Genomic DNA, 26,428 nt, shown 5'->3' with positions numbered 1-26,428 from the left:
ATCCAGTTTATTCTCTCTGTCACTCTGAATAATGAATATTCTTTAGAAGAGAATGCAAATGTTTTTTCTTATTTCCTGTCTCTAAAATTGGGACAGAGAGTTTGTTTACAAGCTAACAAAAAGATTAAAATGGGATGGAAAGCCTGCAATTATCTGTGATAAACAATGCATTATGTTTTGGTTTGTGGGCTGCGAGGCTGTCACTGAAATGTTTCTCATCTCATGTAATATTTTGTGCTACTGCATTGCTTTTCAATTATACAGCTTAAAAGAAAGTTTCCACTGACAAAAGCACTGAAAGCACATTGCTTTTAGTATTGGTTTTTGGTTTTTTTCCCCTTCTTTTATAGGTCTCAAGTGTCTCTTCAAATATAAGTCCAAATGACAGGAGTCCAGGAGTTTGAAAGTTATTAGAGAGATATGGATATATGCAACTAATGAAATATGCTCGCTTACAATATATCGAGGCATGCAGAACATTGAGGAAAACTCAGCGATCTCAATATTTAATATAAGCTGGAGTTAAAGTATTTTTTTTTTGCAAATGCAGCATATGTTAATCTATTGCTGAGCATTCGTCTAGCAGATTCAATTTCCACTCATAATTTTTCATTTATTAGTTTCTCTTTCGCATAAACACAGCTGTGTATTCTGATCTACGCTGTTGAGATCTGATGTGCTGCAGTATATGGGGAGCCCAAGTGATTTATTGTGAAGAGCTGGGGAGTAGATGGAATGGAATGAGGAACAATCTTGGAATAAATATTGGTTCTGACTTGAATTCATCTTTGCAGAGTTTTTTACCCCAAACTTTTCACCAGTTCCTCATATTGAAGGTGGACCAATAAACAGAGGGATGGTTAATGGACAGAGGTAATGGATAAAGGGATGGTTTTGAGCCATGTTACAGCTCAGGAATAATGAACAGTTTCACTGTGTTTGGCCCCAAATATTTCTGGCATGCAAATTCATTTGCAGCGTGGCTATATTGCTGAGGATCATAACAATGCTGATAACAGTCCTGGCTGCCAGCACCATGCCTCTTAATCTGAGGTTTTCTGAGAAAGGGCTTTGTAATCAAGAAGCTTATAATTTTGAAGGCACAATGAGAAACAAATGAGTGTTTTATTTAAAAATAGTCCTACTCAGTAATATTGACTCTGCCATTTCATATATGGCAGCTTGTTTTGAAGTGGTGTTATTGCAAAATTGTTTCAAAACAAAACCAAAATCCCGAACAACAAACAAGGCTCTCCATCATCTTCAGTGGTTTCCTTGCTGTAACATATGTTTGAAAACCATTATGTATTTTATTTAAAATTTCACACTGGGCTACCTTCTTCAGGTGTTACAGCTGATTTGCACACAGCTACTGCCTGGCTGAGTTGGAAGGGCTTTTGGAGCTTTCACCAAAACCTGTCTGAAGTTATTGAATAACTTTCTTTGGCTTTTCTTTCTTCCTGCAGTTCAACCCCCTGCAGATGGCTGTGTCTGTGCTATCAGGAATGTGAAGCACAGAATAAAAGTGTCTGTTGTAGGAGTGAGGGAAATGAGATCAGCCTCATCCCCTTGGCTTTTTACCCACCTCACTGGTGATTCCACCGAATGTCATCACTCTGCTGTTTCCACTCTATTTTCTGAAGTGTGGTGAGAAACAGACTCATTTAACAGATTGCACTGTAACTTGACCTCTCCTCTTCCCGCCAAGGGAATATTTTTCCCATTGCTGGTAAATGAACTTTTATTCCCAGGTCTTGCTTGGCATGGGAGGCCCATTCTTTCTGTGGGTGCTGCAGGGTGGGGAGCGGGGGCAATGGCCTTCTAGGAGGGGCTAAACCAACCTGGTCCCTGTTGTTCCTGCACCAAGCACTGCTCAGTCAAGGCAGATCTCTGGGGAGAGATGATAGGGTTTAATAGGAGAGCTGATAGAACTGGGAAGAGGACTTGTGTCTCGATAAGCTTTTCTTGTCTTCATTTTTAATCTCTGCTGGTTGGTTTTAACGAAGTCTAGTTCTTATCTACAAACTTTCTCCTGATTGCATCCTTTGGTTATCATGGCCAAATGCTGCACTGACAGTATTTTTTAAAGCTATGGGAAATCACTAGACCATAGTATATTTATTACCTGCTGTTGTCTCACTTTTGAGCCCTTTTCTCAGCAAACTAACACTTAGCACTTGGCTAAAGGAGTGCTCCAGCCCTGTGATGCCTTGAGCTCATGCAGTGATGCTAAGAGAATTGCATCTCAAATAAGCAAAGAAATTGTGCTACATGCAGGACTTGCCTGTACCCTCTGGGGCTTGGCCTTTGAGGCACAGGCAGAGATGTTCTGCAGGGAAAAGGAGTTTGTGGGTGCTGCTGGGTGCCAGCTGCTCAGATGCACAGCCCTGGCAGGAGTCTTTGGCTCAAGAAATTTCTCAGCTGTGAGCCCTTGGAGGTTGGAAAAATATTCAGGGGAATCATTGCTTGATGCCTGCCTCGCCCTTGCAAATGTATTTCCAGGCATTTGCTGCTGACAGTTGTTGGAAATGGGACAGTGGGTTAGTTAAATCTTTGGGCTGATCCCATACGTCACTTCTGTATTCATAAATAATTGGCATGCTAACCGCTGCTGTTAATTGCAATGGAACTTGCAATGATTAATTCTAATTACTATTCATTATTTCTCTAGCATGTCAAATGTACTAGAAACAAAATCTGGTAGGTGCTGAGCATTAAGATCTGGTTGCAGTAAGAGATAACTCCTGATTTTTGTCTGTTCTCTGCTGTGCTGGGCAGCTTGGCCTACGTGTGCTGGGACGGTTGCCTGGGCGAGGTGGTGCAAAGCTTGCTGGGTGCAGAGGTTGGGTTCTCAGCTGCTTGTAAATCACTGTGTTTTCTGACTGGTGGAGCTTTGCTGGTTTAATCTCAGTTTAAATCTGACCTCTGGGCTTTGGGTGGCTGCTCACAGCACTGTTATTACCAGGCTTGATGACAAGTTACCTTTGCTTTGTAGCAGCGAGGTAGGGATCTCAGAGAGATGGCTGGTACTTGGAAGAAGTTCTCCAGGTGCCTCTGTAGCTCAGAGTTGTATGTTTGGCTAAATGGACAGACCCTTCATCCTTTTTCATTTCTGCAGTCATTTTCTGGGGAAACACAGGTGTGTCAGCCTCAAAATGAGAATTCTACATTGAGATGCTTGGTAAATTTTACCTATTACAGTAACACTTAGTTCACCTTTTTTACAGCTGAGAGAGCTGGAAGGATGAGATGTGGGGTTTTGAACAAGCCATGGCAGGGAAAGCATGGCTGAATTACAGTAAACATGGGGTAAATTACTGCTTCATTGCTTTGAATTACTTTCAGTTTACTCCAGGATTAGCATATGCATGACAACTCCTGCAGAGCAGCTGATGTGCTGGAAGCATGTGTTTTTTGCAGTAGTGAACAATTACTTACTTGTGTACCCATTCTTGATTGTTTTCTTTTATACAGATCATTCTTAATGAGTCTCTGATGACACAGGTAGGGGGTCCTGAGTTGCTCCCAAGGTGTGCAAGAGCTGGAGAATGAAGTTTCCTGGGGCATTGAAGGTGGCTTCTGGGACAGCACCTGTATTTAGCCACTGCCACAGGCTGAGGGTGGGTCTGTGCAGCAGAATAAACAGGAAGGAGTTGATTAGGCAGAAACAACTTTCAGGCAGCTTATTTCAGTTGATAATTTTAAGACCTTTAACAGTCAATCCATAAGCAAAATTTTAGTCCTCACAGAGATGTTTTATTTCTGTTTTTGCTTCCTCTGGCAATCTTGTCTGAATTAATATATAGCTGAATAGCTACTGGCTGTGGCCACATAGGCATTGCTTACAATATAATACTTGGCCTTTGGTTAGACCTGCAGCAATTTTTAAACATTAATTTGGTGATGGGGTAGTGATACACATAGCTACAGCTCTTCACTTACAGGAAACATCTGATCTAAGCAGAATTAAAAGGGTGGATGGGGTAAGGAATGTTTTCCAATCCAGTCTTGCTGAACAGACAATTAACAAGATCATTAAACTGCCTCATTATAACCATGATAATTACAGGATTAACACACTTCACTTCAATATCTCTAATTTGTTTTGTAATATAAGCAAGATGGGGAGATGATTCCTCTATATGTGAGACTTCTGGACATCTAGTATCAGAAATTAGGGATTCTTGGTAGTTAAAGAAAAAGCAAGGGTGAGACAGCAGGAGGAGGAGGGTGTGGGGAGCAGCAAGGGCTGCCAGCCCCCAAGTTGTGCCATAGGAAGTTCTTGGGTTTTGGATTAAATCTAGCTACTGTGCTGGGTGCTGTTTTGGGTCTGGGAGAAAATTTCAGATGAGTTCCCTGTGAGCAAATAATTGCATCAAAGGAAAACCCTGTGTAGGAGGTTTTAATAGCTCCAGTGACAAAGCAGAGGAAATGCATGTCCTGAAGTAACTTAGTGAAACTTTGTCTAGGTCAGGTCGCTGAATGTAGCAGGAAATCAGTAATTACAGCTCTTCCAGTGTCTGTGGGAGCAGGCACCTTCTCCAGTGCCCCACTTGCTGAGGCTGTTGTGGGGGGGCAGGGGCTGCAGGGCTGGTGCCTTTTGACACTGCTGGATGTGCTCATTAAATAAATCATGCCCATTCCCACCTTTCATTACATCTGCAGCAAAAATAATGGGAGATTGACAACAAAACTTCTCTTTTATGTTCTGCACGGTAGATAGAAAGTCTGTTTATGGTGTGCAGTGGGATGCACAGCAGCTTGTCAGGGTGAGTATGGGCATCCTAGAGAGGGAAGAAGGTTGTTATACCTGGGGCTACCTGTGGCACCTGCTAGAATTGCTAACACCCGTGGGGCAGGGTTTGCTGTCAGTGTTTTTGTTGAAGAACTCCCTTCATGTGCTCCATCAGAAACCTGCTGCAGGCTGGTGCAGGCAGGTTCCCTCCCAGGTGTTTGCAGCTGAGGCAGTGCATGCTTCAGTCAGCACACTGCTGCATTCAGTGAGATTGTGGGGCCAGACAAGTCTAATTTCAAACTGCAAGGAAGTTAATGTGACTCACAGGGAGTCTGAGATAAAAATCTCAAAGGTAGGAGCCTTCCATGGTCTTTCAGGAGCCTGGTACTTCTTATGCTGCACTAGAGATGTGAACTGGGGATAAAACACAGGGAGGGGACTGTACACCACCATAACCATGTTGGTATCCACTGGGAAACTATTTTTAAGAGAGAGAAGTCAGCCTGAGGCTTATGGGAGAAAGGTATCCAAATATAACAGCTTGCTGTAGTGTGTGGATGAACTGTTAATGAATTTAAAGGAAAACTTCCATGTTATATGTGCAATAATTTATCTGTCAGAAGGGGAAAGGGAAAAACAGCCAGTCTGTGTGGCTGGCTAGCAGGAGTCACCTACTTCTTTGATAGACTGATGAGCTGTTCAGAGTAACTGCTGTGACCCTGTATAGCTCAGAAAAGTATGATCCTTGAGGCCAGCCTAGTGGGAATTTGCCTGAGAATCCCTTTGGATATCAGAATAGGCAAAGGAATAGGTAGCTGTGTATCCATATGCAGCTAAACAGAATCATACATATCAAATAGATACAAAAAAAGCTACATATGCTAATACATGATGTGTACGTGAGCTCCAAAGATCATTTACTGCAGACATAAAGTAGTAGATGCCAAGTTTGATCAGAATATCAAAGGTACTCTAGGACCTCTCAAATGTGACTCCTCCATGTTCTTCTGAAAATTTTAACATGAAAAGACAAGGCAGAAAAGGGTCTGACATTATTAACGATGACAAGATCCTTCCCCAGCACTCCTTGCTTATTTCCCCCTAATGAGCTTTGGTGGGGCAGATGCTCTGATAAGGAGCTGTCGCTGCTGCAGCAGCAGCTCAGTGTGATGCTGAGATGGGAGGCTGGTCCCTGCCTGTTCCACACCCACTGGTTGGTGGGTAGTGGGACAGAACCTGGGCAGCTGTTTGCTGGGGGCACGGAAACCCCAGGGCAAGCTCCGGTTTGTCAGCAAACAAACAATGAGAGTGCATTGCCTGGCAGTAGAGAGAGGAATTGAAGCCTGTTAGGGGGAGTTCAGACTATCTGGCAGAATTGGAAATGATGGGACAAATTTCGAATATTGGCAAGCAGGTGAAAATTTAAAATGGTCTCTTTTTAAATGAAACTATTCTCAAGGATGGATGCATGGCAGGACAATAATCCTATCAGACATAACCCTGCCTTTACTTGGGTCGAAAGGTCTCTGTTTTGTGCCATGTGCTAATTTCTACATTGCAGCTCTCATGCATTCAGCTGTATGATCAGAGCTGGATTGCAGCATGGGGAGGTCAGAAACCTCACAAAAAGCCTGTGTCAAAACACAGCACCAGGAGGATGGTCTGCTGGGGGCTGAGTATGACAGAAAGAGCCTCAGCTTGATGAGGAAAAATACTGTTATCAGCTGTGGATGTGAAGGTTGATTTATTGTATCTGTAGAATGAAAAGGAGGCTGGTCAGAAAGGCATGGGTGTTTCTCAGGGCAATTTGCAAGGATCACTGCTCTTTGGGAAATATCTCTTGCAAAAAACATTATTCCTCTCACTAGGCAGATGAGGTGGTGACTGCACCTTCCTGGCAGCCTCCCTCTCTGATGCTGTTTGGTTTGCCTGCAGGCTGTACGAGCAGTAATGCTATCATTATAACTCAGGCTTGACAGAAGTGACAGCAACTAATGTGTCATTTGACTGGGAGAAGGGGCATCACTTGGTTTTTTTAGACAAGGCAGGACTAGAAGTTCAGCTCCTTGATGGCACAGTGAAGTGCTTTTGTCCTGAGTGCCGTGTCAGTATGAAGCTGCAGTACATTTATTGAGCACTGAATAAAACATTTTTTCCCCTCCCCTTCCCATGTGTTGCTGGCTAAGAAGCGCAAAGCTATCAAAATCAGCAGTTAGTACTGAGAGAGACTGGTAGCAAACCCATGGTTTTTCCCTTCTTGCTTATTCTGACATAGTTTTAGTTATGTATTCATTATTTTCTAAGTCGTTATACCACTTTCACAGTACTGCCAAATGAAGGAGGAAGGCAAAGCCCTGCTGCATCAACTTCCATCTTCCATTGTACGTTGTAACTTTGGAGTTTTGCTGTTTTATTGTTCTCTTTGTGCTTACAGCTATGGATTCCTGCATGATTATTAACTGGAGCTGCAATTGCAACGTTTATCTGCAAACAGAACAAAGCAGTAAATCATACCCATTTGTTTCTTTACAGCTGCTAGATCTTTTGCCTCTATGGTTTATAAATCTAGAACTTGACTTGAATCCCCATTTTCTTCTCTTGGTATCACTTATTACAGTGATTTATTGTCTGGTATCCATTTATGTCTGGCTTCATACAAGACCGCTGTTATTTTTAGACTGGTCAGAGGAGAATTGTTGGGTGCACGGGTCCAGTTTTGTGGAGATGTGCCCACAGATTTCAGTGTAAGTTGGATCAGGCCAGTGATGAATGAGGCTGTGACTAAATTTTGCTGCCTTTCACTCAGAAGAAACATATGTGCCCAAACCCACTAAAATTCATGTGCCCAAAAGTGCTAAAATTCATCTGTGTTCTGGGATCATGTTAAACAAAAAAGTGGTAAACGCACAGAGCTCCTTCTTCCCCTAAATACCAAAGCAATGTCCTTAAGATTTTCTTCAGGAAAAATAAAGTTGGCTTGCCCAAACAACCTTGAACCAAAAATCCAGTAATCAGTGGGTGCTGTGGTTCTGTTCTGGAAAGGAAAAAGCAAAACTCTTCTGTCCCATTCTGCTCCCATTTCATTTCCTGAATAAACAAAGAAAATAAATATGTCCAAACTGGAGGAAAAAATATCGCCATAAATGTAAATCTCTAATATGTAATCTAGCATAGAATTAAGGAATTTCTGGAAAACTGGAAGGTGGTAAAAGAAAATCTTAATTTTTAAAATTTTTTCCCCTATTTTTTTTCTTTTCTTTTCTTTGTCCAAATTAAAGTTAAGCTAAATCTCTGGTACCTGCAATCCCCTGCAAAGCATTTTGCTTTTATTTCAAATTGATAATGCACGTGAACTGCAGTAGCATCAAACCCTAAACAGCATTTCTGCTGTAGTCCAGGGGCTCTGCCTTCTTTCACATTTAACGTTTGAGCAGCAGATGGAGCAAAGGACCAGAGAAATACTTTCTGGATCAATGTGCTTAGAGGAAGTGACAGGACAGAAGGGAGAGAGAAGAGCAGGACAGCTGCAGCGTGGTCCCCTGGAGCAAAGGGGATGATGATAACAAGGGCTGGGGGCCATGGGGGCACGGGATGGGGGATGGGGGGTGCAGGGCACCCAGGGGCACCTTCCCTTGGCCTCCAGCAAAGTCTGGATAAACACTGTGCAAGAGGCAGCATTTCTATGAGTTTTTGAGCCCTGGGAGGTTAAAGGACAATGGACTATTATTCTCTCCACCCTGGTTGCAAGAAATTAAGTGAATACTGTCAGCACTTGGAAGAAGTATATATTTTTGTTTCCCAAGTTTCAGTGCCTAGACTAAATAATTAGGAAAAGCTATCAATTTCTGCTAAAAAAAATTAGGATCATATTTCAGAGAGGCTGGGAAATACAAGATTTCAAGGTTCAAAAACTAAGCTGGAAAATACAAGAACTCAAGGAAAGTCATCTTAAAGCCTGACACAAAACTTCCAAGTGTGTGAATTGGGCAATCCAGGGTGAAGTTGTTGGCCCATCATTGGAATAGGTTCCCTAGGTAAGAAGTCTACATGCTGAAGGATTTTTTAGGATAAAATTTTGGCAAAGTTGAGTCAGGAATGATTATGTTCTAGTAGGTTCTATGATAAGGATGAGGGGTTAGACATGATTAATTTCAGTTGTGTTCTTCTACCCTTACTGCCTCTGTGTCCCTCCTGATTTGAAGCAACTTCTCTGTGCTAAGATCTTCTGCAGGGGAAAAAAGTATTTGATTTTCAGGTGTGTTGCTAATGATTTACATAATTGATAAGAAAAATTTTACTCAAAATGAGAGGGAAAACAATTGCTGATATTTTGAAGGGCAATCTGGCCTTTTGTTTTATATGCACACTCTTATTAGATAAATAAAGAGCATGAAACTTTATGATTATTATTTATGATAATGAGTCAGAAGTGAATGTGAATTTTCTCTGAGTCTACACAAAATACTGGCTGTCATGTGTATTAAAAAAAAATCCATGACATACTTCCAAACAACTGCAAAGCTGTGTATTTTCAAATTATCTCCTAAGCATTGACAACTTCGGTGACTTATTGGTTCATATAACACTTATTTTGTTATCACAATAAGTAATTTTTTCTAAGCACCTCAACATTTCAATTGTAGACCTGATTGCAATTCCTTTTCAACCCATTTACATTCCCATTAAGTTTGGCTGAAAGATGTCACATTTTCTGCTTTGCTTGGGTTCAGTGCTGACAATTATACCAACGAATTGGAGCAGCTATTTCCTCTGCCATCAGACACCCATGAGATCATTCCCTGCTAGTCAATAAATTAAAAATGCTAAAATCTCTGTTTTTATTTTGCCTGTTGCCTGTACTTTGGAGATGTTTGTTGCCATCTCCTACCTGAAGGTTGTATGGTGGTTTGCATTTGGTAATTTGGTAATAATGCATTGGTAAGGTACATAAGTAATTGTCTCCTTAATACTGCAGATGTAGAACTATGAAAAAGATAAATGTTAATAGCAAGGTGGTTATGGAGGGTCCTTGTGGATCTTGTCTTCTCAGAAACCTTCTGTGTCTCATTCACATCTGTGCCAAGTCCTTGTCCTCAGGGCCTGATACATTGATTAAAAGCTCAGCTTAACCCTTACTCCATCTATCTTCTAATTTCCATCTTTCATATGTGACACTTTTCCCTTAAATCTTGTGCTGAATTGTAAGACAATTAAGCAGCCCTTAACATTTTCATGGCTGTTTTAATCATGTCAGGACTCCCATTTATGGGTTTGCTTTGATCTGGACATCAAAAGATCAAGTTAATAATGGAAAATGGAAGTGTTATCAACATGAATTCTTTTGCCACATCATCTGCTTTGACAGTTGCTGCTGGGTGAAAAACTGGCTGGATGGCCAATCCCAGAGAGTGATGGTGAATGAAATTAAATCCAGTTGGCAGCTGGTCACAAGTGGTCTTCCCCAAGGCTCAGTACTGGGGCCAGTTCTGCTTAATATCTTGACTGGTGATCTGGATGAGGGGATTGAGGCTACTCTCAGTCACTTTGCAGATAACACCAGGTTTTGTGGGAGTGTTAATATGCTGGAGGGCAGGAAGGGACCTGGACAGGCTGGATCAATGGCCTGAGGCCAGCTGGATGAGGTTCAACAAGGACAAGTGCTGGATGCTGCCCTTGGGTCACAACAACCCCATACAGTGCTCCAGGCTGGGGCAGAGGGGGTGGAAAGTGCCCAGCAGGAAAGGCCCTGGGGGTGCTGGTTGGCAGTGGCTGAACACGAGCCAGGTGTGCCCAGGTGGGCAAGAGGCCAATGGCACCTGGCCTGTCCCAGCCATGGTGTGGCCAGCAGGACCAGGGCAGTGACTGTCCCCTGTGCTGGGCACTGGTGAGGCCACACCTCAAATCCTGTGTCCAGCTCTGGGCCCCTGATGACAAGAAGGACACTGAGGGGCTGGAGCATGTCCAGGGAAGGGAATGGAGCTGGGGAAAGCTCTGGAGCACCAGCCTGATGAGGAGCAGCTGAGGGTGTTTAGTCTGGAGAAAAGGAAGTTTGGGGTAACCTTATCACTCTCTACAACTCCCTGACAGGAGGGTGTCGCATGGTGGGAGTCGTGCTCTTCCCTCAAATAACACAGGATGGGTCAAAAGAAAATGTGTCAGGGGAGGTTTAGATCAGATATTACAACAAATTTCTTTACCGAAAGGGTTTTCAAGCATTGAACAGGCTCTGCAGGGCAGTGATAGAGTCATCAACCCTGGAAGGGTTTAAAAGATGTGTAGATGGAGCCCTTGGGGACATGGTTTAGTGACAGGCTTGGCAGTGCTGGGATAACAGCTGGACTCAACAATCTTAGAGGTCTTTTCCAACCTAAACAATTCTACAATTCTCTGACAGTGACTTCATATTTTTTTAATGTGGCAAATTTGCTTGTTTAGTGTCCTCAAGTGCTATCAGACCAATTCACAGCATTCTGTGACTTTAGACCTTCTAATTTTCATTTGCTATAGCCTCTTTAAAAATTATTTATTAGTATATCAGAATATACAGTAATCAGGTTATTTGCAGAGACTTGGTTAAGACTGTAAGTTGATGAATAAAGGATTTCCTTAGACTTTTCACAACACTACTGCCAGGCCACTAGACTCCTCTGGCTGCAAGATCTTCAGCAGAACTGCCATTAGAAAGAAAAGATTTTTTAAGAAAAGAAGGTGAATTTTTAATGGGACTGTGCCATGATGTTTATGAAAAAGCTCCGTGACAGCTGCCTATCAAATGTAATGGTTGCATTTATGTTGTACCCCTCTCCAACCTGCTCCAACCACTCCTTGTGTCTCACCATGTGGTGCAGAGCACATGGTACCCATTGTGGGCACTCTCTCTGCCATGGTTGTGCAGCTCTGGCACTGCAGCAGCCTCACCGTGATGGAGGAGCTGCATCTGTGTGTGTGTCTCTGTCTGCAGTTTCCCACTTAGCAATAAGAGGTGCTGATGAGCTGCAGTCTCTGATCTGTGCATAACAGTGCCTTGTTTCCATCCAAATGCGTCTGAAGAATAACTATTTCACAGACATCTATGACATACAGATCTTCTGGTGGAAAGGTTTGCAGGTTGCAGATAAAACAGGGAGATAAGACAATGGATCAGACAGCCTGACTTCAAATGCATACGAAGAGTTGGTGTATTTTAGGATCCTGCTCTCTGACTGATCTTTTTACTGCTCTCTGTGGGTAAAGATGGACCTTTAAAGAAGCTGCCCAACTGATGTTAAGCTCTAGTAAAATGTTAAGGCTTAAGAAGCAAAGTTTTATTATTGTTTTCCCCTGCAGAGACAGTGGCATCCAACCCAGGCTGGGTTCCATGGGCAGGTCATGAGAAGATTTAGAGACCTGAAGGAACAGGAACTTAATGGATTTGAAAGCAGTAAGAGTTAATTTTCAGTTCCTATCTTTCGGTACCAAGCCTCTGCTATAAATTTGCCCATGGATTGTAAGTTTTTACCTGCACCTGCCACAAGAAGGAATTTCTGCCCACAAACTGTTTTGAAAAGGAAATAGCCCTGGAGAGTAAATATGACACAGCTGAAGGACAGCAATTTTCAGCCTTTCTGGTGGGCAGATTTCCTTAACTTTCCAAAGTACATAATGGATGCTCCTATCTGAGGCTACTGATTGCATTAACAGAATTCTTTCACAGGCCAAAAAATACTGTATGTATGCATTGTGTTGCAGGAAGTGTGGACAAATACTGGGGGAAGGATGAATAAGGGTTGGCATCTTGTTCCTATTTTGGGACAGCTGCACCTTTCATACATCTCCAGGCTGATAGATATTTTTGGGGTGAGTGGTCCCTGAGAAGAGTTTGTTTCTGTTCCTCTCTGCAAGTCCCTCATGCAAGCCATGCTGGGACTGGTCTTCTATCAGCATGGGCTGATTAAGCTTCTTGGAATTTCAGGATCTCCCTGAACAACCAAGTGCAGACAAGATACTGGAGAGAGCAAAAATCTGCCTACGGATGCCCTCGTTCCTCACAGGTGTTTATATGAGTATTATTCCCACCATGTCATTGCATGCACTGGCTTGATTACTTCAGGTGCCTGAATGCTGTAATACAAATGTGCGGCATTTAATTCTGTTTCTTGGCACATTTGCTTTGAAGAAGACTGAGAGTTAATTTCCCAGTGTCACTGAAGGCCATAGATAATATGGAATGTGTCAGAAACAATTAAGAGAGATGATGGTGAACACTACAACCTCAGAAACAGATATTATTTGCAAATAACTTTTGGCTAAATTCATGAGTATCTCCATCAACAATGAGACTTTGTTATAAGTGCATGAGTTGTCATTTAGTTTTCTTAGCAGTGCTTGCTATTCCCTTGTCTTTACACCTAGGTGGAATTGAGCAATTTCACATGATGCTTTTGAAAGAACAGGAGGAATCTCTAGAAACTTTATCTTTCAAAACATTTTACTACACTTTCCCAATTATTAATTGCCAAAAGTTGGCTTGTGGACAGAGAATACTAAGTTTTGTTTGTACTCAGGCAAAGATACTTTTCTACTTGCCTAAACTGCAAGATTTTCTTGTCTTTGTGCTGAGTTGAATCTGAAGCCCTGAAGGTGGTGGGACTGAAGTGCTGCTGCAGCCTCAGCTGGGAAGCAGTTTGGGCTGTGCTACTCAGGCTCAGAACAGAGCATTGCCGTGGATTTGAAGGTGTGCTGCAGGGCCAGCATGGCTGGGGTGACATTGTGGGTGACTGCCCTTCGCCTCTGTTTGCCAAAATGGGCCTTGCAACTTCACCAGCTCAGGCTGCTCGTGGTGATTTGGATTTCAGGTTTCTTTTCCCTTACAAGGGAAGTCCATGGTTTGTAGCACAAGTGTCAAGGATGAAATTACAAAGCAAACCCAGTTCCGCAGGGTTGTGTGCTGGTAAATCCATCCATGTGCATCCAGGGCACTCTGTGCATTCTGAGCCTGCTGCCTGCACTGGGGCCCCTGGTGAGGACCCAGTGAGAAGGGTCCCATGGGCTGGGGTGGGATGTGGTGGCTGTAGCAGGAGAGAGCTGCCTCCTCTAACAACCCTGCGTGTCTCCCTCTTCTCCCAGAGCAGGAGGCTGTGCTGGTTTGACACAGTCCATCCCAGCATCTTCTGGTAAATCAGAGCAAACAGGCTGCCTTTCCTACAGGCAGCATCCTGGCAGCTGCCTCCTTCACCTGTGCCCTGTGCCAGCCCTGTGGGTATCAGCTGTTCTGCTGTAAAATCCTACTGGAGACATGGTGGGATTGCTCTTTGCTGGGAGAGGCCAGCACTGTGTCCACCCCCCTGAAGTTTTCCTCATGATAAAATGACAGTGCTGGGTCCCCACAGAAATGGAGTTGTACTGCCTTGAAGCAGCTCTGGGGTTTGGCAGTGAAAATAAATCCCCATTGGGTGCAGAGACCTGCAGCTCCTGGTGACTTCTCAGGGAGCTCATAGTGCAAAATGGAGCCTCTGCTGCTGCCTAGGAAATAGCTCTGTGTGATGGAAAACCTTTTATCACCAGGAAAAAAATAAAAACTGTAGCAAGAACAGGATATTCTAAAGAAACTTGAGGCGGTAAGGCAGAGCAAACCAGAATGCTGGTGTGAGGATTACAGTCTGGCCACTTAGGTATTTGCATTCCAAAATCATATATTGCAGGTTTTTTTCTGCCTTGACTTAGATCAGTTATTAGTACACAAACTGATCAAACTTTGTGATTTACTTATTACAGAAGCTGGACACCATGTAATGCATAAGAGGAGCAGCTCAGAAATAGTCATGGCCAATGCTTGATATGCTTTGTTCACCTGTTTGAACTCAAGATCTTTTCAGAAATTTTGTGTGGGCTGATGTAATTAGAGGCTCACCGAGGTAGCTGGGCTATCTGAATGTTTTCAGCTGGACATTTCTACATCTGAGAGCTGCACCCAGCAGATTTATGGCTTTTTAATAGTGGTTTTTGGCATAGGACTTACTTCCTGAGGATCTGAAGAGCTGCTTTTATTTTTAGCATTAATTGCTGAATAATAGGACAGCTGTGCAGAACAGTAAAGCTGAACAAGAAAAGCTGTTTGTTGAATAATTAAGAAAATGATCTAAAATTTTTAAAGTTTCTCCTCTAGTCTCTTTCCTGAGATGCATTGTTTTTCATTGAAGTATAAAGATTCAGGAAATGCTAACTAGCAGGTAGCAAAATGATCTTGCAGAGGAAGGACTCACTAACTTTGTTCTCAGAGACTCAGCACAAGGTGGTTCTGGGCTAGGCAGAAGATAAAAGAGAGGTTATCGACATGAAAGATTCTTTTTAATATTTATTTGCTGAAAATCATTGAGAAATACCTGTAAACTCTTCCCTGTGGAAATAAAGAGCCAATTTCTCTCAGTTGAAGGAATGGTTTGAAACTTTTTGTTTTTCTTCCACATACCATCAGTTTTTTCTTCAGCCCTCTTGGCAGTTACAGGCTCTTATTCATCTCTTAGCAGAAAAACATCTTATCTGTCCATTCTCTTTTGCTCCATGGCCAACACGATGGTGTAACTCAGAGGTGTGTGTGGTGAGTTCTTGCTAATGGGAGAGTGTCTCTAATGGGAGTCTGCAGTGACTAGAAGTCAGTGGGACCCAGATTTCATTCACTGTTCCCCACAAAACAGAGTCTAACCTCCAGGTTTAAATAGGTACCAAGACATCTTGTCCCAGTTTTTATTCCAGTGCTGTAGACCTTTGGGGATTGATCCAAAGCCTCTCCTATATATTTTCACTGTGAATTTGGTATGAAGGGAATGAGTTGTGAAATATTAGTAAGGGATTAGGATTGAGAAGTTCCATTTGATTTAATGGTTCAGGATATTTCTGTTGTGTAGCTGAAATGTGTTAAAACTAGGACATTTAAGAAGTAGGTGTTTAAATTAGATGTTAAGGTGTTAAGAGGTATTGAAACATCTTGGATTCATTGTTTTTTGGTAGAGTGGCTGTGAATAATTTAAACATTAAGGTTCTTTACTTGGTGTTTTTTTTCTGATGGATCATCCAGGGTTTTTAAACAAGGACATAGTAATGCTAGGAACAAACTAATATTCCATGGTCCCTTGTTGAAGTTTCTCAGAGCTGCTGAAAGGCGCTGTATTTATACTGGCCCAAATACACATCAGCAGGGAGAGGGAAATGAAAAGGATTTACTGTATAGTAGTTTATCAAAGGTCAAATATATAAAACAAATTCATTTTTATTTCAAGTAGACAGAAATAATCCGGGTAGTAGGCTGAACTTTCTTGTACCAAAAGACAAGAAAGACTTTTTCTTCATGTAAAAGAAATAAAAATGTCAGTTGGAGGCAGTGGAAGAATTTTTTTTTCTGAAAAAAACCCCAAACCCTATAAAAATCAGCCTGGTATCTAAATAAATTTGCTTGTTAACTGTGTAGAAATTTTCTTTAGTATAATCTTATTTACGTCTATCTTCTTCTGTAGACCAGGGAAAAGAATAAATTGTGCTACTCCTGTATTACTGCTCCTCTGGAATGTTTCATTGACATGGAGCTGTGGCACGACATTTCCATTCCCTCTTGACAATTCGGAGCAGGAGTGAATACTTTCTTTGGAATTAAAAATTAAACGTTAACATTAAACACAGGAAAAGCCACTGGCTAGTGGTAAAACCAATCTCCCAGGCTTGTTTTGGCCATGTTGGGGTGTGTGTCCTGGGACCAGTTAATGAATTGCCCATGCCTTGGGCTCCACCATGTGCAGTGTGCGATGTGGGTTTATCAAACAGCCGGTGCTGATCATGGCTTGAGAGCCAACGTGTGAGAGTGCAAACTCTTCCTTGGCACTGGCACACAAATTTTGCCAGTCTAGAATAACAATATAATCTTTTTTTAAAGGCTGCATAATCTTAAGATATTGTTATGGTCATCTTATGTTAGTAACAATGTTAGTCGTCTTATGTTAGTAACAGTGCTCAAGCTATGAGGATTCAAATTTAATGTTCTGAAGAGAAAACTAGTCAGATAGAGACAAGTGTGATTATTCAGCCTGAAGTGTAGCACTGTATCATTGTATTAGTACACTTGGACATAGATAAAGGCAAGAGAACGTCAAATTCTCCTAAAAATCCACCAAAAATGCATTATGGTGATGAAAGGTTTATTTGACATTTATTCCTGTACATGTTAATGATGTGCACAGTCTCTGAGTGGGTTACCCTGTACATTGATGTGGAAAATTGTGTTTATTCCCCATGCTTTGATGTGAGAGTGAGTTGCTACAGGAAGCCGAAGACTGCATCCACCAGCTCTGCCACCCTGACTGTGCATGAAGATCACCCAGATGTACACACATGCTCCTTTATTTTCTTTCAGCCCTTAAGACTGTGCAGATAAGTAAAAACATTAACAGCACAAACATATCCAAACTCTCAGCTGGACATTCCCTCACTTTTATAGTAGGAGAAAGCTTGGGATTTTATGGATATGTCAAAGCTCCCATGGCCAAGTCTCCAAAAACTATCAAATGCACGTGTCTGGGTGCAAGAAGCCTCCTTCCCATATGTTGCTTGGTTTTGGGCTGAGTGTTTTTAAACTTTTTTCTTTCACTTCCACCTACTTTGCTGGTGTAGATTTATTTGTCCATTATATGTATGATGCTCAGTGCCATGTTCAGTGAAAACCTCAAAGGACAGAATATGGGCAAGGAACTGGGAATTTAAATGAAATAACAATCCCCAGGACTGTTCACAGGTAATAGTTTGAGGGGAAAAAGTGCACGTTGGTTATTGAAGGCAACCTGACTTTCTGTTCCCTGATTATTTTTCTTCTTGGAATACACGTTAGAGCTGCTTAGGGTCAGTATTCTCAGTGTGGCTTGGATTAGTCTTTCAGCTCAGAAAGCAATTACTCCTTTCATTTTGGGATATCACTGCTGCTGGCAAGGAATGAAGTTCAGAGTGGCCCTGTTGAATGATTTGAAGGTCCAGACTTCAGCTGAAATCTCCTGACTGGTCCTGGGCAGATGCATTTAGCAGTAGGGATGGCACTTTGTGGCTGCTATTGAGCCAAGGGGTCCCACCTGCCTGGGATACCTACTCTGAAATGCAGGTGGGTAAGGCAGCTGCTCGCAGGGACACACAAGTGTGTGCATCTTCACAGAAACAGCTTTTAAAGTGGTTTCTGGGAGGGGAAAGAACGTTTTGCAGCTTGGTGTTAGCTTCAAGAAATGTGGATGAATGGCTCTCCATGCAAGAAGGTTTAATGCTAGTTTGATCCACTGCAGGGGAATATGCAAAAGCCCAGCATGGGTGGATTGACGGCTATTTATTTCAGGAGCTAAAATACGAATCTCAAATGTTTGTCAGATGTTTTGCCCTATTCTTGGTGAAGAGATACTGTTTAATCAATAAAAATGAATAATTTAGATTCAATATCTTCCTGTCACTATCAATAATACTTTTGTGAGTGATGTATTACTATCGTAATTCAATTTGTCAGACACCACCAGTTTTACATGACAGTTTGTTAAAATTTTAAACTTAATTTACTATAGGCAGTTGACTTTGCCTGTTTGAATTACATTGATGTTTTATCTTAAAAACACTGATTTTCCTAAAAATATCTTTTCTGCCTTTGTGTTTATTGCATTAATAACCAGAGAGAGGAAAACTGGTGGGAAGGCAAGGGCAGAGTTGGAGTTTCATCCCCACCACCCAAGCTGGTTTTGTCAAAGCAAGGAGAGTTTTGTGAATTACTTTCCACAGAGATGTTTGGACTTGTGGCTTTCCCCTATTTCTTCTCTCTCCATTTGCAGTATTTTACCTTTTTCCAGTTGCTGGCTTTCAGCTGCTGCTCTTTTCAACCCTGCACCTCTGTGTTTCTCTATTACTGGGTTTGAGGGGACTACACTTGCTCTGTAAATTGGGTTCATCGTGTATGGATCTCTTCTATTTTGCAGAGATTCTTGGATGAATGCAGCCCACCATGTCTTCAAAAAATAAAATGGGTGATCACCAGAAGATGACAGAGCTCTCAACTAGTGTTCAGGCACTTGGGGAAAACAGGTTCTGTTTAAAGGCATTGAGAATAGTAAGTATTTCATGCAGATAGCTACCTTTTGAAAGTGAAACTTAACTTCCTAAAACATTTGATTAAAATGACTGATGTTTTCCTCCACTGCATAGAAAGGAATAATCAAACGATTATAGTAATCCTGATAAGAAGGTGGGGACAGAAAACAAGGCAGTCAGCAGCTGACTCCTCCTAAGAAAGGAAAAGGCACAGTGTGACTGATGAAGGTGTCTTTTGAGGATTTACAGCATGTGGTGGCTCCTGTTGACTTCTTTCCCCCCTCATTTTCTTCTGGAGCCATAATGTAATTTGAGTAATTTCGTCCTAGGAAAGGAAAGTGGAGAGTAGCAATTTGATGGCTGCAGTGATGCTCTAGGGCATCACTTTGATAGCAACGTGCTTTGTATCTTTGCATGGGAATGGGTATGCTGGGAGAAATTCAGGCCCTGTGGAGGGCCAGCAAAAGGTCTGTGCACCGCTTATATTGCTCTGGGCTAATTTTTTCCCACATGTAGGTGGTTCTTGCTCCCTCTCTCCTGGGGTAAATTTCCTTGGCCACATTCTTGCAGAAATATTCTCCCTGGGAAGTTGAATGTTCCAGCTCTAAGCTAGAAACATTTTTGTGTATTAGTTTTACACAAGGAAAAATGACTGGACAGAGTCCCACAGATCTTATTTCCCCATAAACATAATTTCATTGTTTGGCTTCATGTTTAGGGATAAAGGCCAGCAAAAACAGTGGGAAATGGGTGAAATGAACATATGCCTGTGCTTTCCATATTGCAGCCTTGCTTATTATGTATGTGCACTGTTTTTTTGTGCCAGAGCAAACTGGAGCATTATCCATGCACATCCCAGTGGACAAAGTGATGGTGATTGCCCAAGAGAAAACACAGGCTGGGGCATGATGGATGCAGTCCTGACAGCACAGGGGAGACACAGGCTGAGATCAGCCAGGAGAAGTGACTTGCTTGTTGTGAGGCTCTTTGTTGCCACTGAGGAATTAAAGAAATGGACTGGGAAGAGCGAGGGGGGTTCTGGAATGATTTTCCAGATGGTCCCTGCAGAGTGCAAGGGTCAGCATGGGAGGAAGGTCTTTGCACAGGTAGCAGGTGGCCTGTGACACAGAGGGGAAAGGGGTGAGAGTTGAGTGTCAGTAACCTCTGCAGAGTGAAAAGCAGTGGGTTAGGAAAATGCTGGCTGCTGTAGTCTGCTGAGTGGATTTGAGCAAAGATGCAAAAGAAAAGGTGTTTCATGGGTTGTCTCACACGCTTGTGAGTGTTCCTGCTTGTATATGACTTTGGAGGGGCATCTCCAGACAGGCTGGTGGTCGGTGCTGTCCCTGGGAGTGAAGCAGAAGGGAAGAGGCAGAGGTTATCTGGCTCCAGGCTGTGTGTGACACCGCAGAGATGGATGTGCTGCACGCCTGCAGAAATTCCAGCCCCACTTACAGCTGTGAGGCTGTAGCCAGAGAACTGCTATTGAAGGTGGCAAAATTTTAAATGTTGGCAGCTGCCCATTTGGTTTCTGTGCTGAGTACTGAGGGCGACATTAGCCCCCAGCCTTCCTCCTGAGAACTCATCAGCAGCTACATTTTATTCTTTTTGCTGATACCACAGTCATTTTCACAGCATTCCACTGTAGCTACACAAAGAGCGGATTATGAGTTCAAGTGCAGGGAAAAAAATAGCAGCAGCAGGAAGAATTGAACTTTTTGAAAAAGAAAGATGCTATTTTTCATGCAAATGCTGTTAGTAATGAAGAGCGAGGGAAAGGCAAAACAGAACATACATCATGCAGAGGCAAAATTGTTTCAAAATAGGACATTTTTCATAGGTTGCCAGGAGGTGTTGGCTGCTGTTTATAGTGGCATGGTGATGTACTGGGAGTCACTGCATGGAGTGCAAGCCCAGGACTGTGCAATATCAGTGTCTAGCACAGGGTGTCTAATTGCCATGTCCTGAGGAGGGCATGTAGCTACTGCCAGGTGACCAACATGAAAAAAAGGAATAATAAAATCCACCACATGGGTAATGAAAGCTTGAGTTTAATTTCAGAGTATGATCTGCAGTAGATGCTTTAGTCTGAAAAAGGATGAAAACTGTTCACTGTCTGTAGCAAGAGTATATTAAGACAAGGATGACTAAGGGCTTGACTTGCCCTGTAAGTCAGGGATGATAATGAGTATTCCACTGTTAGATTTTATATGAGTGAATTCATTTTTTTGTTTTTTGTTTCAGCACTATTGAAAGATTCTGGCCTGGGGGCTTTTGGGGGATTGAGATTCTCTATTTGCAAAGCACAGTGGAAATAGGAGGTCAGGCTCCACTCAGACCCTTCAACAATGCCTGTACCAGAGCACTAAGGGAGCACCTGGTTTTTTTGTTTGTTGAATTGACCCTGGGTGGAGGTGGGACTGGGACATGAAAACTCAAGCTGTCATTAAGCAGTTTAAATAGTACTATTCAGTGTTCTGCAAAAACTTAATTAGCTGAAGTTGCCCATTTTGGTGTGTTCTTGTAGAATTTACTTTTAGAGTAAGATTACTTCAGTGGTATTAGGAATCTAACCAAGAAAGGAACTTTTATGAAGCCTTAGGAAGAGTCTGCTGCACATTTATGTATCTATAAACCTTTGTACATCTGGCCCTGCTGGAAAAAGCAGGGCTTCATGTCAGGAGTAGTTAAAGAAACACTTCAGAGGTTGCTTTGGATGCACTTGTAATCAGAATTTTTTCTGATGTTATTAGTGAATTTGAAATGTAAATATCATACCAGTTTTAATTACTTTGCAATTTAATATGGGTAGGATTTATTGCTGTGTTTTGTGACCTGTGATTTATTTGGTTTACTGTGGCATGCCTAATAGGTCTCATGGTGTAGTGCAAGAAAGAGCACGTGTTGCTATAGTAATTATATGCCCAAATCTGTACATCGCCCTGTCTTATTCATTAACTTCTAAGGTTTCTACTGCAGGTCTTACTGGTACATACATGAAAGACACCAAGTCAAATTCATTGCAAAATTAAAGCTGCTGAAGCCCCAAGGCATCCTCATCTCTACAGAGTCCTGATACAGTGCCAGAAATGCCGTGTCTAAGAGATTTCTTGCTAGGGGCTCAAACCAGTATTTGGAATAGGCCCTTCAAGCACCTCTTTAGATCAACAAACCTCTCTGGCAAATGTTGCATCTCAAAAGAGTCTTAACAGCACTTTAGCTTTTGCCCAAGGAGAACAAGATTTGGTCTTTACACATGACTGCAGCCAAGCCCCCCCCCACAAGTGTTAATGCCCAAAGCTGCTCCTCTGCAAGCTCTGTAACTGCCATTGGATTTCTCCATTGCTCTTCTGTGCCCCAAGATGAAAGTTCTGGGGTACCACGAATGCAGTGAAGGATGCTGTAACTTACAGCAGCAAAGGTGGGTGCTGTCTGTGGGGTTAGTCCTTCCAACAGCTGACAGCCACCCTGTGGTCTGGGAGGGCAGGGTTCCAGATACTGCATGGCCAGTCTGGGCTGTTGAGAAAGCCAAGATATGCCCAAAGGAACTCAATTTCATAATTTGATCTAACACCAAACCAAGGACTTGGGCCCCATTTTTTCTATGACTTCTCTCACTGTTCATAGGATGTGTAGCAGAGAGTCCCTCACCACTAGAAAGGTCTCCTGTCCTGAAATGAATGTTTGTCAAGTGCATCATCTTTGCTTTAGAAACTGTGGATTAAGGATAAATACATGGATCTACCTGTCTCCCTGGCTTCAGCAGGTGTGTGAGCAATGCTTTGCAGAGGAGATAAGACAGAAAGCCTTTAAGAGCCACATAAACCTAAAACTGGCCTCTGCTTTATTGTGCTCCTTGTACTTTTATGTAGCCAATTCTAAAAATTTTCCAACCTCTGTGTCTGAAGTGATACAGTTAAAGCGTGTGTTTTGGGGGATCCAGATGGAAGTTTATTTGTCAGGCTGCAAAGGCCAAAGAGAATTAGGAATGAAATGCACCATAATTTTTCCCCCTCATTGGAATGTTTACAGGATGTAAAAGGTGCATTTAGTGTGTGAGACAGTGATGCGAGAGAAAGCTTTCTCTGACAACTTTCTTTAACTCCCATAGTGCCCCTCTTTTATTTGGAAGGAACAATGCCAACTGATAATGAACTACTTTCTATTCAAGGCTTCAACTCAAATATTCGTTCCTCATTAATAATTCAATGTGACAAATTTATTACCTTGAAGGTGCTGTGAGGCAATTAGACAATGGGAAATTGTGTCTTCCTTTCAGCCCACTTAATTGGCTTTCAAGTGTGACATTCATCAAAACCTTGACTTTTCATGTAAACTTTCCATTATGCAAGACATGGTTCTGACACTGGAACTACAAGTATTTGGCAAAATTCACCTGGGGGGTAACTTCACGGGTTTTTCTTTAATAGCAAAAAGAGTGGCAAGGACAGTGTGTGAGAGAGTCCAAGAAGCTTTATTTAAAATCAGCAGAGAAATTATCATCACTTGGTAATTTTCACATGATAAAATGGCCTGTAGTTGCAATGTAATTTTAGGAGTTAAGGCTGTTTGCTTTCTCTCTCAAGGAGTGTTAGAAAATTGCCAGTAAAATTAACATCTTTATCCTTTCTTTCCCATTTTCTATGTATTGTTTGGGATGTATTAGAATGAATTGGTTTTAAATATAATCTTTTGTACTCCAGGTATTTTAAAACACTTCACAAAGTAATGATATGTTGTTAAACAGTGGTAGAAAAGAGATTACCTTTCTAATAAGGACCTTGGGCAAAGAAATCATTTGAACACTGGATTTCATATTCTTGAACTTCATTTCTAATTTGACTGCCTTCAGTGTTGACCTTTAAAAGACTGCCATATGAGCTCTTGAGTCTGAGGAGCAGCTCTGACTATAGTAATTTATTTTGCAGCAGTTGCGTGTATGTTTTCCATTTCTGACATTCAACCTGAGTTTTTGTTATTTCAGTGGTGGTTTTTTTTTGTGTTTTTTTTTTTTTTTTTTTTTTTTTTTTTTTTTTGTATCCTGTAAGTTATATGTGGCTGCAGTCTTTCAAGGACACCCTTAAAAAAGAAATTGTTAGTTTCAAAGGTCTGATTTGTCCTTGTAAACTTTCACACAGTTGAAAATAGAACAAGTTGTCTTAAGGATGTGCAGAATTAATCAATTTTTTGATTCTCTCACTTGATGATAATGAATTTGGTTTATTGAAAATGCACATCACTAGCATCTTCTTCCCTCTGCAGTGTGCTTTTAAAAAACGAATGTGCTTTAAAAAAGCCAATAAAAAACTTATATTTGTCACTTTGTAGATTTCTCTGTTAGCATGTATTCACCCTTTCATATTCTGTGCTTTCTCTCCTTGAAACACTGAAGGACTACAATGGATTTTTCCAGCTATGAGTTGAATGTTGTTCATGCATGGAAGGATTGTGGCTCTGTGATCACCATTCAGAAGGTGAGTGGGATGAAGGAGGACAGACAACAGGACGCTTAAGCAGAGGCTGTGCCTTCTTGCTGCTGCACTGGCCTTTGCCCTGTTGAAGTTGCTACTCCTTTTCACCCTCCACGTTCCCATTAACAAATGTCTGGGATTTTTTAAAATATTGTTTCTTGCCAAGTTAATGCAGAGGAAGCAGTTGTGTCTGTGTTTGAATGCTCCCAGCTCACTGGCCTGCAGGGCATTTACAGCCTGGATGAGGAACTGGTTAAATGAAGGTCCATTTTTATCTTAGGACAGTGGTGAACTCTACCTTTCAGACAAAACAGAGATGGAAAGGAACTGAAAACACCTGTGATATTTGATTCAAAACCCAACAGCATAAATGAGATTCTACTCATGCCAAAGAGGCATGCAAAAGAAAGTAGACACAGTCAATTGTAAAGATGACTGTGTTAGATTCCCTGGAGAAGTTAAGTCCACTGGGATGTCCTGTTTGCAATTACTTGCTATGAATAGAGTTTCAATAAAATGAGGTGTATTTATTTGTATAGATATACAGTTCCTGTTTTTCAGGCTTCTTTCTGCATGTAAACTGTCCAAATTTAGTATAACCTATTATTGTTGATCATTCCTGACCTTTGCAGAGACCTCACCACCTGTACAAGTTTTTTGTGAGCATCAAAAATCATGGAGATAAGCAGTCCTAGAACACATTTGTGCTTACCATGTACACATGACATTATTCATAAAAGGAAAATTATTAGTCTCAGTAACATCTGGATAGAATGGAGATAATAGGAGTTCATGATTGAAAGGTGCAAGGCTTACTCATTTTTAGGGCTCTTTTTTTTTTTTTTGATTGTAAGTTGTTAATGACTAGAAGAGAGATTGTATTGTGTTAAAATTATGATTTCATTAAAAAAATGCAAAGTCTGAAACAAAGTGGTCCATAAGGATAGTGTTGACTTCAGGGGGAGCTTAACATTCAAGACATATGTTATTCTATTTGGAAATCTAATTTAGGCTCCAGTCCAGAACAGTTAGGCATGTCTTCACATTTTACTACTTCTATGGTGATATTTACTACCAGAACAGTCATATTGATGGATCAGAACTTTACTGAGATAATGGCCTAATTTAATTTGTATTCTAAGAGAAGAGCATTATACCCTTCAGCACATGGAGCTCGTACACCTGCATATCTGGCAAGTGTAACAATGCATTACCAGACCCCTGAGTACTTGCTGGTATTATACTCTATTGGAGTGAAAATGAGGTAGTACATTTGCAAGAGAAAATCTAAATATTTATTACTTTCACATAATATTTTATTTATATGGATCCAGGTTTTTTTCTTGGTGAGGCCAGTGAAAATCTGGAGTAACTGCATTGTCTTTAATGAAGGTACTGCATATCCAGAGACATTAAACAATCACCAGAACAGAAAAGATGCAAGAAATATTGACAGGTTCACTGGTAAGTGCCCAGCCCAGCACGGCTGGTAGGTTACTGTGCAGCATTTTGCTGTTTGGAAGGTGGATATCTTGAGAGCAACTTTCTAACTTGGCAAAGCTGAAGTTGTTGAAATTGGTCTTTCAGGCTGAACGGAAACTTTTAGAATATTTAGGTACTTTGGCAAGTAGATTGAGGAGAGCAGGTGTTTGAAGTGCCTGTTTATGTGTTTTGCAGAAATGTTTTGGGTTTTATTGACTCTGATATCCATGTGTCCTTGTGAACCTTGATAAACTACCTCATGCCTCTGACAGCTGAAGTAGGTACGATGTTCCACCTAAATTCTTGGCTTAATGCCTGGCTGGATCTAAACCTATATGATTTGTTTACCAGCTATTTGTGCTATATACTTAGCACATATATATATATATATATATATACCTTATATATATACCACAATACCTTATATTTAGGTAGTGCTGCCAAGTATCTAAAAAGTTCTCAGAATAATACCTTGTGTTCCATCAAGAGACCTCAAAACATTCCTTGCTTAGGCAGGTGTTACTTACCCTACCCTCCTCTAACCTTCAGCCTCAGAGAGGTAGGATGGCATCTATTATTGACTACATATGTTCTGAACTTGCAGCATTAGTTAATATGTATAGCCTGGATGACATCTTGTTTTCCTTTGGGAGCAGGATTAAGGCAT

The 26,428-nt window shown here is 41.6% G+C and overlaps 1 long non-coding RNA gene across 1 annotated transcript; it reads left to right on the top strand.

Moving 5' to 3' along the window:
* The first annotated feature begins 18,655 nt into the window (after positions 1–18,655).
* On the top strand, positions 18,656–26,099 carry LOC108448841. The gene is made up of 3 exons (XR_001864875.1): positions 18,656–18,830; positions 24,201–24,282; positions 25,614–26,099. It is a non-coding gene; the product is annotated as an uncharacterized LOC108448841 (long non-coding RNA).
* Positions 26,100–26,428: the final 329 nt, after the last annotated feature.

This window comes from Corvus brachyrhynchos, unplaced genomic scaffold (assembly GCF_000691975.1).
Source record: "Corvus brachyrhynchos isolate BGI_N302 unplaced genomic scaffold, ASM69197v1 scaffold398, whole genome shotgun sequence".
Taxonomy (NCBI): domain Eukaryota; kingdom Metazoa; phylum Chordata; class Aves; order Passeriformes; family Corvidae; genus Corvus; species Corvus brachyrhynchos.
This window is presented reverse-complemented; position numbering and strand designations above follow the sequence as displayed.